General features: G+C 43.1%; 1 protein-coding gene across 14 annotated transcripts in view; it reads right to left on the bottom strand.

The window, feature by feature from the left end:
* LOC126546000 (uncharacterized) overlaps positions 1–19,317 on the bottom strand; it is a 196,213-nt gene that overhangs the window by 158,438 nt on the left and 18,458 nt on the right. For 9 of the 14 annotated variants that reach the window (XR_011892185.1, XR_008608573.1, XR_008608572.1 and 6 more), the window contains exon 5: positions 5,194–5,299. The exons of 3 other annotated variants lie outside the window; for them this stretch is intronic. The gene's annotated coding sequence lies outside the window, so the exon portion shown is untranslated. Of the gene's footprint in view, positions 1–5,193; positions 5,300–8,387; positions 8,544–16,653; positions 16,673–19,317 lie in introns of those variants that run through there. 2 more of the 14 variants (XM_055061560.2, XM_055061561.1) reach the window with 2 other exon arrangements.

Here is a 19,317-nt window from a genome sequence, read left to right as displayed (position 1 = left end):
GATGACGACAACGAAGCGCTAACCAATGGCGTTCATGAGAGCTAACCTGTTCCAAAGTCAACCGTTACAAAATACGGCCCCTGGACTGTCGTGGACGGATAATTGAAAAAGGCTCAAGCACTTCCCTCTGAGTAACAGGAGTTAAGCAAACTTAAATGAAATGCTCTTGCGTCTTTCGTAGTACGGAAGCAATAGAAGGTTTCCTAGTATCATCCCCTGTGTCGGTTAAGTCTATAGAATCTCTAAGACTATCGTTCTCGGTGCCAGAAATGACTGCTACAACCGAAAACGCGTGATGGCAGCCGTGACATTACAGGTACCAATGTCTATGCGACTATGGGACTGCAGCCCTCTTAAAAAGAAGTTTACACCCTTTGGGTCGTATCTTGTCCCACAACGATTATCGTCATCTGTCTTGCCCGAATTAAGGGCCCCTCAACAGGCCCATAGCAAATTTTGGTTATACGCTGGAAGTTGTTACATGCCCTCTATGAAGCGCTCAGCCGCAAGAATTTTACAAATGGGTTCATTAATAGCAGAGATAGGAATATTTCAGTGCCACGAACCCATGATTTCAGGAGGCGAGTGCCACTGCCAAGAGAGACTCTCTCCACTTCGAGTGCCAGTGCCAAGAGAGACTCTCTCCACTTCCCCGTCTAGCCTCCATAAGCGAAATTCATTCCCTGCATTCTCCCATAACAGACCTCGTGGATCGTGCAATGCATACGTCACGGACCCCACCTTCATTATTTTTCCCCTCGCTTTTTTGCTGCACGGGGCACTTCTGCTGATGGTGTCACGCGCGAGCTGCTGTCTCGTTTCGCACAGCAGACGATTGTGCGCTGTACACGTGAACACCTGACTAGCGGCCAGTGCTACACAAGCACTGAGGCAGGCACAAGCGGATCACAGAGCACGATTGCGCGCTGGAACACAGTAGAAAATGGCATAGTTTAGGTGTCCGTGCACTCGACTGCACGACGCGGGAACAAGCACACATAACGGAAGTACATCTCTCTTTCTGCATTGCGAAGTAAAACAAGTACACGCAGACATTCGGTTAGTGTGTTTTATTATTTCTCTAAACCTTAATTCGTCTATCGATGCAACAGATTATACAAATAACAGACGTTGCCTTAAATAACTCTCGAAGTCACAAGTCACTAAGAGCGACGTCACAGAAAAGACATGTACGTAGGTGCACTAGCACGTATACGTCATGGAGCGTAGCACCCGCGAGGAGAAGGGCAAATGGCGTTCGGTTTGAATGAAATTTCAGCTCTTTCTGCAGCGTGTAGCAATGTAATACTTAACAGACATGGTCGTTATCGCACGATGTATGCTCTGCACTTGTCAGCTCAAAATGGCCACACCCATGGGCTCTTCAAGGTGGTGGTCCCACTCCGGCGGCACGCGCTCCGCATTTTAGTCATTGTTTGTGGACGCACTGTGCTTTCTGCGCTCATTGGGCGGATGTGAACTATAGTGCATTAGGAAGCTTGCTTTCTGAGCTTTCCAATGACACCTAGTATTATCACCTAGCCTGAAGCGTTACCTGACGAAAATCAAAACAGTGTGAGCAAAAAACGGCATTCTGCTGTACTAGAATCCGTCGTACTGCGTTTCCGGCAAAACTGTTCAACATAACAAAATGAAGTTTGCTATGCCTGTAAATGAAATGTTATACAAGATTTCTATGAAGAGATATTGCGTGTAAAGCAATTAGAGTTTATATAGGCTCTAATAAATATGTGCAAAACATAAGTTTATGAATGAACACCTTTTTTTCCTTTTCAATGCAGAACAACAATATTTAGTGCTTTTCTAGGCTACACTCATAAACAAAATTACACCCTTTGGGTCGTATCTTGCCACACAACAATAATCGTCATCTGTCTTGCCCGCATTTCATTTCTTTAATGCTGCGAGCCCAGTACTTCCAAGTCACGAACGGCATGCGAGTTATCAGCATGACAGAGCATTCTCAACAGGAAAGTAGCGAGCGCAGCATTTTCAAGAAAGGAAACGCAAGCAAGACAGATGACGATTATAGCTGTGTGGCAAATATACAACCCAAAGGGTGTAAACTTTTTTTAGAGTGTATACTCTTAACAAATCTACACCCTTTGGGTCATATCTTGTCACACAACAACAATCGTCATCTGTCTTGCTTGCGTTTCCTTTCTTGAAAATGCTGGCTCGCTGCTTTCCTGTCAAGAATGCTCTGTCATGCTGATAATGCGCATGCCGTTCATGATTTGGAAGTATCGGGCTCGCAGCGTTAAAGAAAGGAAATGCGGGCAAGACAGGTGACGATTATTGTTGCGAGACAAGATACGACCCAAAGAGAGCAAACTTTTCTAAGAGTGAAGAACGTACGGGGCATCATGCAGTACGCACGTGAACGGTTAAATCAAGTCATAATGGCGCAAGAATGGCGTGCAGCGAGCTTATTGTACTGAAACTGGTGACACCGCTTCGGCTATAAGTAAGCACGCAAGCGCGTGGCAGAAGTTATCACAGAACGTCAGCTGGTCATTATGGTACATTATTATATAATATGTGATAACATTTGTTTTGTTCTGCTATATTTGTTTGCCCTCAGTGCTGCTGGAAACTAGAGGTCTTCATCGCCCTTTTCTTCTTCATTCTCACGTCACAAATTGGCAATTCTTGTTTTGTGACACCGTGGCTACATTTTTGGCTATCAATTAAAGCTTTTGCCATAGTTGGCAACTTTCTTGGCTACTTTTCGGAATTTTCTGGCTACTTTTCTCCCAAAGACCTGGCAACCCTGGCTGATAGCGACAACAGTGTTACAAAGCGAGTGCAAAGGGAGAGGGGCCGCCTTAGCCGATTTCTCGCGGCTCGAGAAAAGCTTGTTAACTGAAACAAATCTAAAAATGGTGGTATTGAGTAATGATTATAAACATACAAATTGCCAAAACTTAGATGCACGAACAGTAGTAATTTGCCCCCCAAAAAGTTTACTTGTTAAAGCTTTAATTGTGCGTAAACTGTCGTGGGCTGTTTCAAATGAAGACTATTTTAAAAGGCACCTCACCAGGCTTGACCATTTTAAACAGACAAGTGCAGTATATACAATGCATGTTGACGACCGCATCTGGAAAGTATTACACCGCTGCGCACCGCAAAAACAGCTGAAATTTCTAATCATACGCCGCATGCCCTTCTTAAGGAAGCCATGCTCCTAGCCAGAGAGTCGAGGTCAGATGCACAAGTGTGCCCAGGTGCGCCTACACTCTAATTTGCATTGCTGAAACATCACTTACTGCAACACATGACCTCAGGATTAATCAAGGCTACAGCAGTTACTTGTTTGATCAGTTGCTTTACAAGACAATTTAAAGTTTATAGAAATAATAAAACCTACAAACCGAATGTTTGCGAGTGTTTTTACTCTGTGCTTTAGGAAGAGGGACGCACTTTTGTTTCATTTGCTTGTTCCCACATCGTGCAGTCGCGGGCTCAGAAAACGAAACTATCTATGGGTTTCTACTGAGTTGAAGCATGCGATCGTGGTCTTTTATCTGCTGGAGTTTGCCTCAGTGCTCGTGTGGCAATGACTTATGCTGCTAGTCAGGTGTTCTCGTGAACAGCGTGCAAGATCATGCCTTGCATTAAACGAAACAAACGCAACAGCTAGTGCGCGAGACTGTCACTGAAAGTGTACCGTGCAGCAAGAACACAAGAGAAGAAAAAAGTGGGGGGAAAAGGGGGAGGGACCTGTGACGTATGTGTCATGCAATCATCTGGCTCCGATATGAGAGAACACAGGGAACGATTTTCGCTTGTAGAGGCTAGAAGGGGTCAAGTGGAGAGAGTGTCTATGTTGGCAGTGAATCTCTCCTCCTGACACCATGGGTTCGCGACAGTTCATGTAATTGCATCTCTGCCTTAACGAATGAAATTGAAAAATTATTGCGGCAGAACGCTCTGCAGAAGGCATGTAACAACTCCTACCGTATAATTAAAATTTGCTATGGGGCCTGATGAGGGGCCCTTTAAACACTGCTATGGCCAATACTTGCTAAATAATTTTTACAGACCAGACGAGTTTGCCTCACTGTATGCAATCATGGCTTCTTCAGTACAGTACATGGTACTACAAGGCAAAGTCGGTGTGTGTTGTGCTGCCTGGTACTGCAATGGCTGCAACTGTTTTTCTCTGTGGCACCAGTGTTGCACAAGTCACTTTGTATCACTGGTACTGTAGTACTTTTCTCACAGGGCTGCACTATTGGTGTGGAATCATTCTCTAAACATACCAGTGTTTTGCCACCTAAACACACATGGCTCACTTGGTTACAGACTGCGTGGTGCCAGCTTGCAATTAGAACCAATGCATTCTGGGGGCGAAACCCTTCCAGCTCGTTTCTAGAGCAGTTAATATTAACCAGCAGTAGTCCAGCAGGCCAATTTCAACTAGCACCATTTGTAACTGGAACCAGTCATAAGGGTTCCTATCTTCACCTGGGACCCCCCCAATCAGGTCCTAGTTTAAATTATTGCATTTTCACTTCAGTGGGTGTTAAATTTTGGAGAAGGAGTATTTAATGAAAAATAGGAGCTGCGAGCATTCTGCCCTTTAAAAATGTGAGGGCTCGAGCCAAGGCATTAAGTGTTGAAGCTTTGCAGTTACACAAAGCTGGGAGCTTTATTTTTTATTTTTGTCAATTTATAGGCAGTGCTTGGCCAAAGGCACCTTTCGAAAAGAGTCGGTACACACTACACTTCAGTGCTAATGCTGTCCTAGATACAAAACTCCTTTACAACTAAGAATACTGAATTAACAGCTAAATGTGATCTTTAGTGACACATTTCTGCCAGTACACAGTGTGTGGACTGAGCAGGCGATTCAAGGTACTGCCCATAGCAATAATTTTCATTTGTTTTTCGTTTCCCTTCCCAGAACCAGTTGCTCCAACAGTAATGAAACGGGGGTTACTTCTTACTGTGGAGCAAAATGTCTTATGGCTTACGTAAAGCTCACAAATCCTGCTGTTTTTGTTAATCATGGCTTATATAGTTACCTATCAAACCAGATGAGCCATGAAAACACTTATTGACTTTTATGTTGCTTTAGTGCTTGCTGAAGCTCCAGTGTATATAAGGGTAACATACCTGCCAGTCCAGGAGTAATGTGCCTGTCATGACAATGCATTGACTTACACTGAATTGAATCTGTCCTCAAGGTCCGTTAAGAATGCTTGGTACTACAGCTCCAGGCCAAAGCACACAGGCCCAAAAGAATGCGCAGTTATGGAATTGTCACATCCTTAAATGAAGAAAAGAAAAAATAAATCACAATAACATAAGTATACATTCTTAAGCCAAATTTCAAAATATACACTAGACAGGAGCCATCAGTGAATGGCAAACAATATCACGCCACCTTCCCGTCCCTTTTGTTTTAATACCGTAAGACAACCACTGATCTTAAAGGGGCCCTGAGACACTTTTTGAACATAAAAATGATAATAAGAAAACACCGCCGATCTGTAGACAAGGCTCCTGCAAACATGTGAGCCAAATATTATTGCACTGCATGCAGCAGGGAATTCACAATATCGTCTCAAAAACGGTAAAAAAGTCGCTTCCTCTCTCCTTCGCAGTGCCGATAGCAGCTACATTGCAAGCAGGAGCAAGTGGTCCCAATAGTCACTGGCGGATTCTGTGATCGTGAGAACATTCTCTGTAATACTATAATTGCCAGATTTTAGTTAAATGAAAATTATAAGTGCAATCTCAAAAAGACCAAAAAAGGACTTCATCTTTGTTCTTTCAGTCTCGATCAACAGTCATCTGCCTAATGTTGTGTTTTCTCCTCCAACCACATGAGGCAGCATCCTGCGCACTACATGTGTGCTCTTTCAAACATTACATGCCTGAGTCAGTCACTTGCTTTGCACCGAGTCCTCTACGACAATTCTCACCAATGCATATAGTCCTCTTACAGACTACACGTACGATTGCTTGCATGCACTAGCTCCCTTCTATGTGCTTTATACCTGCCACACCTCGTGAGCGGCAGCGCATACTCACTCTTGTCTAGACGCCTTGGCAGACATCACTTCGTATTAAGACAATGATAGCCCTTCAAAATGCCCTATCTGGACTTGGCTACTATCTGTCAGTCAAGCTCGTGCACGATGAGCTGGTCTGGACCACGTAGCATGACCAGACATAGCACCGAGCACATGAGCCCGCACTTCAGCCCTAGTGTGCCCATAGTAAACGTTACGCTATACGCACAGCAGTTGCATGCAGCTGCGTCTGCTGCATGGCGAAGATACTGTGGCCACCATGGGGTACCACGATGAGCCCTCTCGTCAGCAAGACGTTCTGACAATCGTGTGCTCTGATTGGTCTCTGTGGTTGACACAGCTACAGGTACATGGCGACAAGAGGCAGTGCGTTGCCCATCTCGCATCGAGAGGGCACCATGCATGACTGAACAAAAAGTAGCGTTGTAAGAAAAAAAAGAAAAGAAAAAAGAAAATGCCCCACTTTTCAGCGGGCCTTGCCCCCTTGCCATCCCGAAGTGTAGCTTAGCTTCCAGCGCGCTAGTGAAGACGAATGGATTGAAAAAGCCGCAAGCCAATGCAATGGCAACCTCCAACTCTGCTCATACTTGATGGATTTGAAAATCTTTTCAGCAGGAGATTCATGAGGCAACATAATCCTCTAGTGAGGTCATTCTATGACTACTTGGAAGAGTGTTTCAAAGCCCCTTTAATAAACATCAGTAAAAGACTTGCCTTTTTATAATTAGACAGCTCAACACAACCGTTGAACATAATAAGGTAAGCACTGAAACATCTCACAAAGTTGGGTGCCAAAACTAAGAAAACCAAAATACGTATGACCGTCTTGGACATGGCCAACATACTTATGTTTAGAATTTATGGATCAGCAGTGTCCTCCCCCCCTTTCCTCCCTAAAACGTTATTTCTGTGCAAAGTCCATTTAGCATTGCGAGTGAAAAGCAGTCAGGGAGCTTTCCAACCATTTGCAGTACAATGCAGTGTGCACACTGTTTCCAAAAGCGTTATAAAAATAAGCTGTCACAGTTAGTGTCTTCTCAGAAGCAGCATGGCTGATAACTGCGAGCAGAACAGTACATTTCAGGGTACAGTGGTGAAATGTGGAAAGGAAGTGATGGCACAATTTGCATAGTGAATGAAAATCCAGCTTCAAACTAGCTACTGGCCATGCCAAGCAGTGCATTAAAATCCACAAACCACATGCACAATAGAGCCACCTGGCAGTTATGCAGTAGCAGTGACAGGAGCACAATAAGGGCATCTTGTGCTAAAACAGCTTATTACTGCGCACTTGTTCAATAATATTAAAGGTTTAGGTAGTATATTTTTTCTTTCAAATCTAAGAAAACTCTTCTTCGCTGCTGTAACCATCCTTGCTCCGTGACTATAACCATGTAATAATGGCCTCTTAGCCAGTTGAACTTTATACAATTCTGTTTACACTGATATGTCGCAAACCAGCCTTTGAGTCACCCCCTAAGAAGTAGTGCAGTCTCTTATGTAGCAATAACGTGCACAACCTTTTTGACTGCAGTCATGCTAAGTAAATGTCCTGATATTTCATAGCGACTTTCATTTTTCTCATCTGTAAAAGTGATTTCAGTATCCCTACAATATCATTTGAACTACATCTTAGCATGAAGACCCAATGCAAGAAATAGCAAATAATATGCAACACAAGTAACTAAGTAGTAAAAGCGCAAGACAAATATAAAATGACAATTTTTGCAAAATCTGCTATCCGTTTTCTGTATTTTATACTACGTAATAAAAGCAAGGAAAATAATGTCGAAAGAAAGTTGTATCACAAACCTGTGGACTATAAGCACAGAATAATGAAATACAGTAAGTGGTTTATTTAATCTAACTGCACTGAATATGATTATCAGTTGGCGAACAAAGGCTCTTGCTCTGAACAAGGCAAGTCCCCATGCCAAAATGTTCACACTGGGCTGAAGCTTCCCTTATCCACTGCTAGTCAATTCAATCTACATCTTCTGTGACCCCTTTGTCTTGTTTACACTACATACTGAATGAAAAAGTTGGACACGAAAAAAGTTATTCTCTCCTACTTTCCCCTTTGTTTTAAACAACATCACACAGTTACTTAGTTTAGAAGTGCAAGAAAAAGTAATGAAAGGTTGTGCATCTTGAAGGGAGGTACGTATAAGCATGGTCAAGCCCTTTACTATCTATATGCAATGAAATGAATATGAGCTAAAGGCAATAAGAGCAGGTAAATCATAAAACCTCAATTACCATATGCACTTGAATAAGGACTGCACTCGTTAACACTCCAAAATTGAAAAAGGTGCACACCCTGATTCGAGCTAGTCCATGAGGTCTTTAAGCAATGTTGTGAAAAGCTTGAGTCACAGGCATTTCTAGTGCCATGAATTGCAGACAGGACAACTGTATCCGTGAATGTGGTGCCAAATCAAGCATGAGTAGTGGCAGCAGCAACAGTGGTGAGGACTAGACGAGCATGAGGTGCATGGCATGCATGCAGGAACAAATAAATTTGTTATGAAAACAATAGCCTTTACTGTTTTCATGCAAAGGAATCATAAGGGTTACACACAACCAGAAAAATTGTACCGAAATGGCTCACCCTTGTGCAAGGGCCACTCCTCAAGAAGAATGTGAAAAGAAGTGTGGTTTTGACGCAAGTATACATGGTATATTTTTGTCAATAAGTTACTAGTGATGTGAAAAATTAATTTTAGTTTCTAACAAGGACATTTCTAAAGTTCTGGCATGAGAAATTGTAAGCATTGGCATTTTAATGTTAACATAGTAATTTGTAAACAATGATGATTCTACTTTGCTAAAAGACAATTTGTGAGATATATGTATATTTCAAAGGCAAAGCCTTTCGAAAAGCAATGCATTTAAGGCCTTTTAGAAGTGTCAACTTTGATGTACTCTACCACAAAACTTGTGTAACATATTTTTGATTGTTAAAGTGCAAATCAGAAAGCTGAACAAGGTACGGAACAAAAAAATTTGATGCTGGTTTTTCTGCATTCAATGTACAAAATGCTTGCACAGCAGCATTCCCTTAAGTTTTGAATGGCTGAAGCATGTTGGCCTATCAGATACATAAGCTTTACACCATTTTACTTGGCCTTTAAAGAAGAACATAAGGCACAATTTGAACATTTTAGATAGCTTGTTTTATTAAATAAAAGCGCACCAAGTTGACAGAACAATGTTGTGTGAACCAAGTTTAAAAATTTCTGACGAAAAAAGCTATCCGGCATGCTGCACTTGTAAGCTTTCCAGTAAAATTAAATATCTTGACATTAGTTAGACACGAATGAACTTTGACATAACTAAGCAGCATGCAAATGCTGCGTAGCACCCTACCAGTTTTAATGGTTTTTGTACTTAAACAAAATGTCTCAGAAGAAAAGTATTTGTGGATCTGTTGATGCAAGTCATCAGACAGCGACACACAAAAATAGGAAGAAAATGAAGAACGCTTAACTGACCTTTGTTTCACTAAAAAATTCCCCAATGATTACGATACTTGCCAATGCGAAATTTGAAAGCATCTCTATACGTGTTTTCATTACACAATACATTGGCTGCTGCGGACAATCTGTCGCGTGCAGCACACTGCAAACGGAGCGAAGTGTGGCGTGACTGCTTCGCTAATCGGGAGACCGCGAGAGGCAGTGCGTGGGAGACGCGTGGGCACGATTCACAGCCGCCGCTGCAGACAGACCTCCGCTCATGCAGCATTTTGTTTCCATATATGGCATCGGTGGACACAGTTGCTGCATGCCATCGGTGAACAGACGACAGCGCACTACTCTGGTGCCATCTTGTAGCGGTTGTCGCTGCAGGGCCTGTCTTGCGCAGCACTACGCTTTTCTTATCACGCTTTCGCCATACCCGCCTCCTCCGCTTTAATCCTCATGCTCTCTTTGCTGACCCTGTCTTTCATCCCCCGCTCACTCTTTCATCCTTCGTTCACTCGGTTAAGCTGAGGGAGGACACCGAGGGACACTGACGCTAAACTCAGGAATGGGTGTTTAAGAGCTTTGCTCTAAAGTCAGAACCGGTGAACAAATATATAAAAATTTTCAGGCCCTATAAAATATGAAACCAAGACCTATACATAGGAATGCCAGTGCCATGTCTACTCGTCCATTGCAACGACACTGTTCACACCACAAATTTCTCTGCCATATAACTGATTGGCAGCAGAGTCTCGTAAAGTCAAAAGGTGGTGATAATTAGGAATCTGACATATAAAATGTAACTGCTTTCTCATCAGCTAATGCAGTAGGTTATTATAAACAAGAATAACAGCAGGATGGCAAAAGGCATACAAAGGAAGGAGATGAAACAATGGGTGTGAACATTGCTGAGGTGGTTCAAGCAGTGCTGAATGGGTGAAATGTTGGTGACACAGCATGTGGCAGTTTGTATGAACCAGTTTGTGAACTTCATTGGTGCGATTACTTCATACTACACCTGCTGCAGTGGCATAGTGACTAAAGAATATTACAGGATCTTTGGTTCAATTTCTGGTCACAGCAGCTACATTCTGGCAGATACAGAATGCAAAAACACTGGTGCACTTAGATTTGGCTGCACACTAAAGAACTCCAGGTTGTCAAAATTAACTTGGAGCTCACCACCATGGTATCTCTCATAGCCTCATTGTTATTTTGGGACATGAATAAAACTACTCCATACTACAGCATGAGTGCACAAGTTCTGTGAGCATGGTTCACATACTATGTGGCCTAAATCTTTAATGACTCACTGGATAAATTCTTTTCATTAAGCAAATGTAAAGCTAACTCATTCCTTTCTGTGTTCAACAAACCCAATTATGTTTTGTGAATCAAACAGCATAGTATTCTTTTGCAGTGAACATATGGTGCCCTCACATTGTTAGGCACCTTAACCTAGGTCCCTTAGGGGGCTATGGCAGACTCGTAACCATGTTAATAAGAAAAATATGATACATTTTCCTTGCATATTTTAAATGCTTTTTGTGTCGGAGGAGTGACCAGAGAGCAAATAAGTTGCCCGTAAGGCTTTCATTCTTTACGTTTTTCCGAGTCTCCTTAAAGCTGCAACTCTCTGCTGTGAAGGTAATGTTCTTATTTGTGGCACATTGCAATAATGTGTTGCTTTGACAGTAAACAGCTGTTAAAGCAGCACTCCATGTCAAAGTTGTTCAGATGTATTGAGTCTGCAACAACATATGACCATCATCATGTTGTCATGACGACACTAAAGCAATAAAAAATGCGTTGCAACCAGTGGTGGACCTCTGATGATTGACACTCCAGGCAACAATGACAACAGTGACAAAGCATGTGAAGTAAATGCAGCAACTGCTCAGGGGCATCTGCTGTGGTCCACACCACAATGCATAGGACATTCTTAAACCAGCAACAAGGTAACAAAACTAGTGCAAAATTAGTGCAATACAGTAGCAGTTGTTGCAGAAGTACAGTGAAGCATCAGTCTGAGAAAGCTTGCCTGAAGAATCTGGTAGTAGTAGTACTCCAGGCTTACAATGTTGTCAGCCCAGAATGCTTCCATGCATATGTAATCATCAGCGTGTCATCACTGCAGCCTTCAAAGAGACACTAAAGGCAAATATTAAGCCAAGCTAAAGTGATATGTGAATGCTAGAGAACGTCTAAGGTGTCAATATTACCACAAACAAAGCTTTAGCAATTGAAAAATTGAGGTAAATGCAGGACACAATTCGAGACTCACACGGGACGTTCAAGTACTAACCCAATAACGTAGGTACTCCTCATTATAATTCTGTCACTAGTACTCAACCACTCATAATAAAAAGATCATTGCATCGCATTATAAGACGGAAGGAAATGCTACTTGTCCAGTTCTATTTGATTCTTAGAGAAAAGGAACTCATTGACATTACCCTTGACTTACCCTTGACAACGACGCAGGAGGTCAAAATGTTTTGTTTTCGCTCAACTCTGCATTGCCCACGCTTTCGAGTTTCAGTAGGTCCGTTATCGCATAGTGCTGCACTGGTTTTGTTGGCTCACGAAACTCACACAAACTGCAAGTAGCAGATAATTCCAAGTCCATGTGACGCCGCAGGATGCCCGAATGAACCACGCCACTTGACCAAGAGCAGCAGCAGTGGAGAATCCAATGCTCTGTCTTAGCTCATTTTTTCTAAAGCCGTGCGTTTGCATTTTTTGCAAAATACCTTAGTGCCGTCTGTCAGGCGCTGGTTTCTGGAATGGTATTTTAATTTAACAGTCCATGTTGACTTAATATTTGCCTTTGTGTCCCTTTAAAAGTGCTTTGACAGGGGCTAGTTGGTATGGCATGTCTCGTTTGTCATAAGTCGCTCTGCTCAGGTAACACACACACACTGGCACAGAAAATAGTCTGTGCAATGGTTTATTGTTCTGTGTAACTGTTCCTTTGTGTTACTTGATCAGCACGACATACACATAGCAGAATTGGTAGTGCAACGCACATGCAATGCAGAGGTGGGTTCGGCTCCCACTGGTGGCAAGTTTTTTGTTTTTATTGTCCACTTTCATTTCCCTTTAATTTATTTCTACACCTCAATTAACTACAAATAACTTTCCCTATGCTTACCTTGGCTTCATTATCTGTTGACTACATATGGTTGCGATTAACTGAAACTGGGCTCCTCAATTCTTTTTCTTCTCGTTCACTGGATAGCGAGGGTCTAAACGATGGCAGGTTTGATGCATTCAGGTGGCATACAAGTGTTTTTGGACAGGTGCTTGCTCCTAAAGTTTAGATAGTATGTGAAGTCATCGGTCAGAAGGATGTTTGTTCCACATCCTCCACAATCGCCTGGAGTGGTGCTGGCTAACACTCCCCGAGTTAGATCTCGCACACATACATAAATACCCAAGAATGTGGATGGGGGAACAGCTGCCACCATAGCACATTTGGTAGTGCAATACACATGTGATGATGTGGTTGTGGGTTTGGCTTCCACCGGCAGCAAGCTGTCTTTTCATCGACTTTAATTGCCCTTTAACTGATAATTTCTACACATCAATTAAACACTAGAAATAACTTCCCTTATGCATTCCTTGGCTTCATCACCTGCTGCCTTCGTATGTTTGTGATGAACAAAAATTGGGCCCCTCAGTTCCCCTTCCTTTCGTTCAATACAACAATCAAGACACCTCAACAGCTGTTCAATGTTTAACTGCTGGAAGTTGTGCAGATCTCCCTGAATTCTACTTACTTTGCCTTTGTGCTGCCTCACAGTTAGCTTTTGCTGCTGTGTACTCACTAAATCTTTACAGCACTGGGAAAGAAGGAACATGCTATAGTCAAACTGAAGAGTTTGTATTGCAGAATCATGGTATACCTACAGACAGTGGCGTAGCTAGGTCGTCTGGCACCCGGGGCCCGTAGGTCTTCTGTCACCCCCCTCCCCACCCCCTCGGGTGTAGCCGGCGGAAAACACAGTTCAAAATTAGCACTACATGTCTCTTCATCTTTTCCTTTTGTCCCCATTTTTCTTGTACCATCCACACCAAATCTAGCCACTGACCCTACCTGTACCACTGACAAGTATAGTCTTCATAAGCAAAGTACCTTGCAGTGTGAACAGGTGATGAATAGATCCATCAATTTGCTTCTAGTTGCAGTTTTTGATACTATGTGGTCTGTGTACAATTTTTCTTTTCATTTTCAGCTGCCTGAATGCTTGCACTGGACATATGGCTTGCCTGCAAGCCACATATCTGGGAAACTTGGTACAATTTTTGTTGTTTATTAAGGCACGGAAAGTTTGGAGTGTTTAACTGCCAGAACTGTGGTGTAGTAAAAGACGAGGAACGACAGAAGCAACACAGACAGTTGCTTCTGTTGCTTCTGTCATGTCTTGTCTTTTGCTGGAGCCACAATTCTAGTAATTATTCACGCACCAACTAGCTTAGCAACGTGTTTTCCTCTTCCTCCCCTGTTATGTGCAATTTTATATGAAAAGTGCTGCTTTTGACAAAGTTATTCGTCGGCTTGGTCTTAAAGATGTAATGACACAAAAACCTTATCTCACTTTTTTTATTAGGTAACTGTCAACTTGCTAATCATGGTGTGAAACCTCAATTCGTGAAGAGCACAGGTAATAAATAATTAATTTCACTGACTTTTAAGGGAATCACTACAAAATCTTAAGTCAAGCATTGCGCAGCTGCAGATGTGAAGTGGGAGGCTGGTAACATAATGAAAATTGGAGGTAGTGGTACAGAGGTATCACGAACCACTCAAGCATACACCAGTCAGCCCAGTGCAGTGGTTGAAGGCCACGTAATGACCGTCTCACTGAAAGCTGGCTCTGCACCACCAGATCAGCTTTCCCACCCTCCGTTCTGTGCTCCTCTGCATTACATAGTGGTACCGCCTGCTTTTTCGCTGTCCCTTTTTTGGGAAGGCAGGGTGTTCCTCTCACACTCCACTTTTATCCTGTTGAGTGTTCAGTGGAATAGTCGTGGTGTTACGTTTTCTGTACACAAAGAACTGGAGTGAGCTTCCATCCTTTCTTACAAGCACATTGACAAATGGCAGAAAGCCGCCCTTTTTGGTTTGTCCTGTAAACTGTATAGATGGTTCAAACAAGTTAAGGTGGGCAACTAGCATCTAGATACACTTAATGTTTCTGAATACCCAGAAGCAGTCATCAACATACCACAGAAATATTTTTGGCATGGTGTCAACATACTGCAGTGCCTTTTCCTCAATCACATTCATCACAAGGATTGTTGTTGTCATCATAACGAGTCAGACATAAAGGGCATGAGCAAAGCACTAGCATGTGTCTTAGAAAAACAAGGAATAAACGTAGCTCGCATGCCAGTTTCCACTCCTGGGCACTACTTGCCACGATCAAAAGACCGCCCATTTAAGGAAAGAACACAGGGTGTCATCTACCAGACACGGTGTGTGGAGTACAACACCTTTTACATTGGGGAAACCAAGAACTTCCCCGAAAGTTTAAGGTAATACAAGAACGATGTTAGGAAGTTTGAACCCCAGCAGAGTACGCTCACTGAACACAATGAGATTGCATTGTCTTTGATGAGAACACATTATTTGGCTAGTTGATGCTTACTAAAGGACATAATGCAGTGCAATGACACAACCACAAAGCTAGAAACATAGAAACATATAACAGGTGCTAACAATTCCTTTGTTCAAAATGCAGCGACGTACACCTATGTATATTTTCCCCAATGCCCAGGTGCAACAGCCACAACAAAGTGTACCAGGTGTTTATCAAAACACCATCAAAATAATTTGAAAGATAAAACGCTATGCTCTTTGTTATACTGTACAACAGAAGTTTGACTCGTACATGCATTACATTTTTCTCTTCTGTAAAATGTCTACGAAAGTACACATGCTATTTTAGCTTTGCTTCTGCTCAGTATTTTCATATGAAATCTCTGCTGACAAGCGCAGGATTTTCAGTAAACTGAAAGATGCATGGTCAAGCCCTTCTTCACGCTATTCACCCTCTCATTAGATTGTTAATGCAGTAGCCAGTTTGCCCTACGCAGGCCTTCCCACATATCAGGGGGATTTCATACACGTTGTACTGGCATGCTTCCAGTAATATTCACACAGCGGAGAAATACGACGATTTTCTCAGCAGAGCATGCATCATGTGATTTGCATACCATGCCATTGCAAGGCATTCATGCTGACGTACCACATCCACACAGATGTTGCATGTGTTGTCAGCCACTACAAATCATCTGCGCCATTTGAGCAGAGGGCATCACAGGAGCTGGATTTAGCTGTTCGTTCACACGTCTGGCAACTCTTGTTGCACTGTCTTACTGCTATTTCTCCTCCTTAAATTCTTGCTTCTTAAGGTGACATAGCCAGCTTACTTGAGGCAGAAACTGCCGTCTTCACCTACTGCCGCCGCTGCTTTCATTGCTTCTTGCCATCAGAGATGGGACACCACAGAGAGCATAGCCCTTTCGGCCTTGGTGTCTTATAAAAAGGACACCGAGAGAAATTGTTCTAAATTGCGACGCAAATTGTTAGCAAACTCGAAAAATTATTTGAGCTATTCTCCATACACCTTCGCCAGCATAGGCGACAGTTTCTTCATCCTTGGCTTCCTCAGAAAGCACTAGTTGTGAAAACAAAATGGCAGAAGGCAAGAAAGATGACTGCAGCAGTATCTACGTCTTTTGATAATATTTTGATTAATACCTACAGTCTCGATAGCGATTATAATTTTATTTGTTGTTTTTGATATGCTTCGGGGTGTATATATATCAGGAAGTTCTGCCTCTCATTTGCGCATAGCCAACAGCACACCATTATCTACATGTCTTAAATATAGGACACCAGGGCTCAGTGGTTGTCAAGGCATGTGCTAAATGTAGAGTGAAAGTGCTGTTGCTTGTGACAGCTTCCCATAGGTCAGCCTGAGCTGCTGTACTCAGTGGCAAGGGGACTTCTTTAGAGAAAAACCTGTTTATCAAGGAGCCAAATATGTTTGCTGCTTTATAGGAAGTGTGTATGTTGGAGGTAGATGACGATGAAGAGCAGGACATACAATTTGCTTTTGCAGGCTTGGGGAGCGCTTTTGCTGCCTCGTATATGAAGAATTGGCCATCTATAACGAAAATACAACCGACAAAGCGACTATCAAGTACATGGAGGCTATTCAAGTGCATTGATAAGACGTGTATAACAAGCCCAAAGAATGTTTTCTAAGGCTTTTCACGCATGAGAACCACTGGCACATTGCCATAATGCAAGTTTTACCACGTTTAAATGTGAGATACAGCTGATAATACGCAATGTTGAAGTACTTCATGTGCTCTTTACAACCACTAATCCCTGGTGTCTTATATGCAGGACACGATGGCATATTTTGTACTGATGGGGTAATTCGAATATAATGAATATTTTGGCATTTCTTAGGCGGTAGTAAATCCATACAAAACAATAAAAAAAAAGATCATGCTCGTTAAAAAATATGCAGGGCTGAAAGGGTCAAACTTGGAAAACAACGAGACTTTATATACAGGGCATTACTGGCAGCTATTACATGTGGCCATTGGAACCGACGCATTAATCTTGGCAGAGCCAAAGATAGAGCACCACTTGTATGTCTAGAAAACTCGCGAGAGGTCGGGAGCTCAGTTTTAACACCTCAGTTGCTACTCCCAAACCACCTCCATCACTCCAACCACCTCCTTTCAAACCACCTCAGACCAACTTGTCTTTACCCGCCGGGATCGAACGGATGCACCCAGCAAATGGGGTGAACTATCTTGTGATGCACACAGCGTCAAATGGCCCGCTCGAACATCCTGCCACAGTGCGACAACCGCATTGCCCAGAAACTCGCGCACATAGTGTCAGACCTATGCACATAGCAATCCCCAGCTTCGACAGGAACCTCATGGCCAGCTATGTTCGAGAGTGCCTTTGACAGCGGCAAGCCTTCATTGTTCTTTTCATTTGATGCACACTTGGTGTTCTCATTTGTTTGATGCCAAAACTCTGTTGCTGCCACACTAGACAAGTGGTGCCTACGCACAGCTGCAACACTGCTACTGCATTTTTTACACGGCTTGAAACACAACCCTCACTTGCTTCAAGTAACGAATGAACATCCGTGAGCTATGTTAGGAAGAGTTGCGCGTATAAAAGGACGAACACAGGAAAAAAACCGAGGTGGACAGAAAGAGCATAATCTTATTCTGCTCTACTTGCTGTCTAGAGCGCCTTGCGAGCTCACAGCCTTCATTGCCAGTTGACGTCTCACTGTGATGATTCTCACAGCACCTATCTGACCACACCTACCTGGTTCTTCCTGCTACTGGCTCGCTTTCAGAGGCATCTGCCATTTTGTCTTGAGAATGTCAGTGGACATGAGAAAACCCTCGATCACAGATGATTTACCAAACGCCGGGACTGCCAGCGCCTGTGTGTGTAACGTCACTGCCTCATTTGCAGTGTCACTGCCTGCCGTGCACTTGACCGCCCCAACATCAGAGATGCTACAGCTGTCCCGTCTTCCCTCCCTTGCCCCGCCACACAAATCAGCTTTCCAGTCATCTGCGGAGCTATGTTGTGACACCATACGAACTGTGTCTTTGTGCTCAGTCACCAACTCAACCACAACAAAATATCCTTGCTGCGTCACCATTTCGGCAGTCGTTAGACTACGCTGTATTCCAGGGGAATACACTCTTTCTGTTGCCGAAGTGCAGACTATGCACGCACCTCTTTCACCTGCACTTCAAGGTGACGCCAGTGCTCTCATACCTTTTCCCATTCTGCCTCAAGCTGCTGAGTGCTGAATATTTGTGGCTCAGGAGTTTTCTCTTCAGCCCTGGGGCTAACTCGGCCTGCCATCCTTTTATGGTTTTCGTTCGACACCCCACTGCCATCGGTAATGTGCTGGGTCCAGGAGGGATTATGGAAGGTCTATCAGCTTGGAAAGTGATGCGCTGCACACACTGGCTGTCAAGTCAACTGCAAGCTCAACAGCGTCACATCACTGTCAAAACTACATGTTGATGGAGGAAATACATGCTTTTGTATTTTGTGCCCTTGAATAATAGACTTGGCAGTTTTATCCATGCAGCAGCACTTGGATGCTCGCACTTCCCGGGCCAGCTGAATTCATCTGGTAACACTGACACCCCTAAAACCGACCATGCAAATGAAGGAACAGTGGAGGGACCTCCATCATTGCATGATGTCATGTAGAGTGCTGAGCATATTTATCGTGTGAATATGGCTTCACTTGGCAGCCTATCTTAGATGCCCATGAAGTTGGGCTAGCCTGTTGGGGGTGAAGAACACAGCAGGCACTCTACCTCTGCTCCCCACTTTTCTTTCAAATTGTGCACATCTTTTGTACATAGTTCACAACATCTGGCCCCTGACCACTCTGCTCACTGGCTCTTGCGTGCCCACTTTCAAATTCTGCAGCAGGGGTTCAGCCACTGATGTTAGCACTGAATGAAAGAAAGCTGCTTTAGAAAGCGCAGTTAAATGATTATTAAAACTGACCTGCATCTTGTAAACATGTGACCTCTTGAGTGCTTACACCAAGCAAAGTTTACTAATAGCTCTTTTCATAAGTTTATAGTGAGTGTAATCATATGGCAGCTCTTTCTTTGCTCACGGTGAATAGCACCAGCAGACATGGTCCTTAAAAATATGAGTCTTAAACCTAAAATTTCAAATGTGCTAAGAA

Source organism: Dermacentor andersoni, chromosome 1 (genome assembly GCF_023375885.2).
Source record: "Dermacentor andersoni chromosome 1, qqDerAnde1_hic_scaffold, whole genome shotgun sequence".
Lineage (NCBI taxonomy): Eukaryota > Metazoa > Arthropoda > Arachnida > Ixodida > Ixodidae > Dermacentor > Dermacentor andersoni.
Note: the sequence above shows the minus strand (reverse complement) of the source record. Positions and strands in the feature narration are given on the sequence as shown.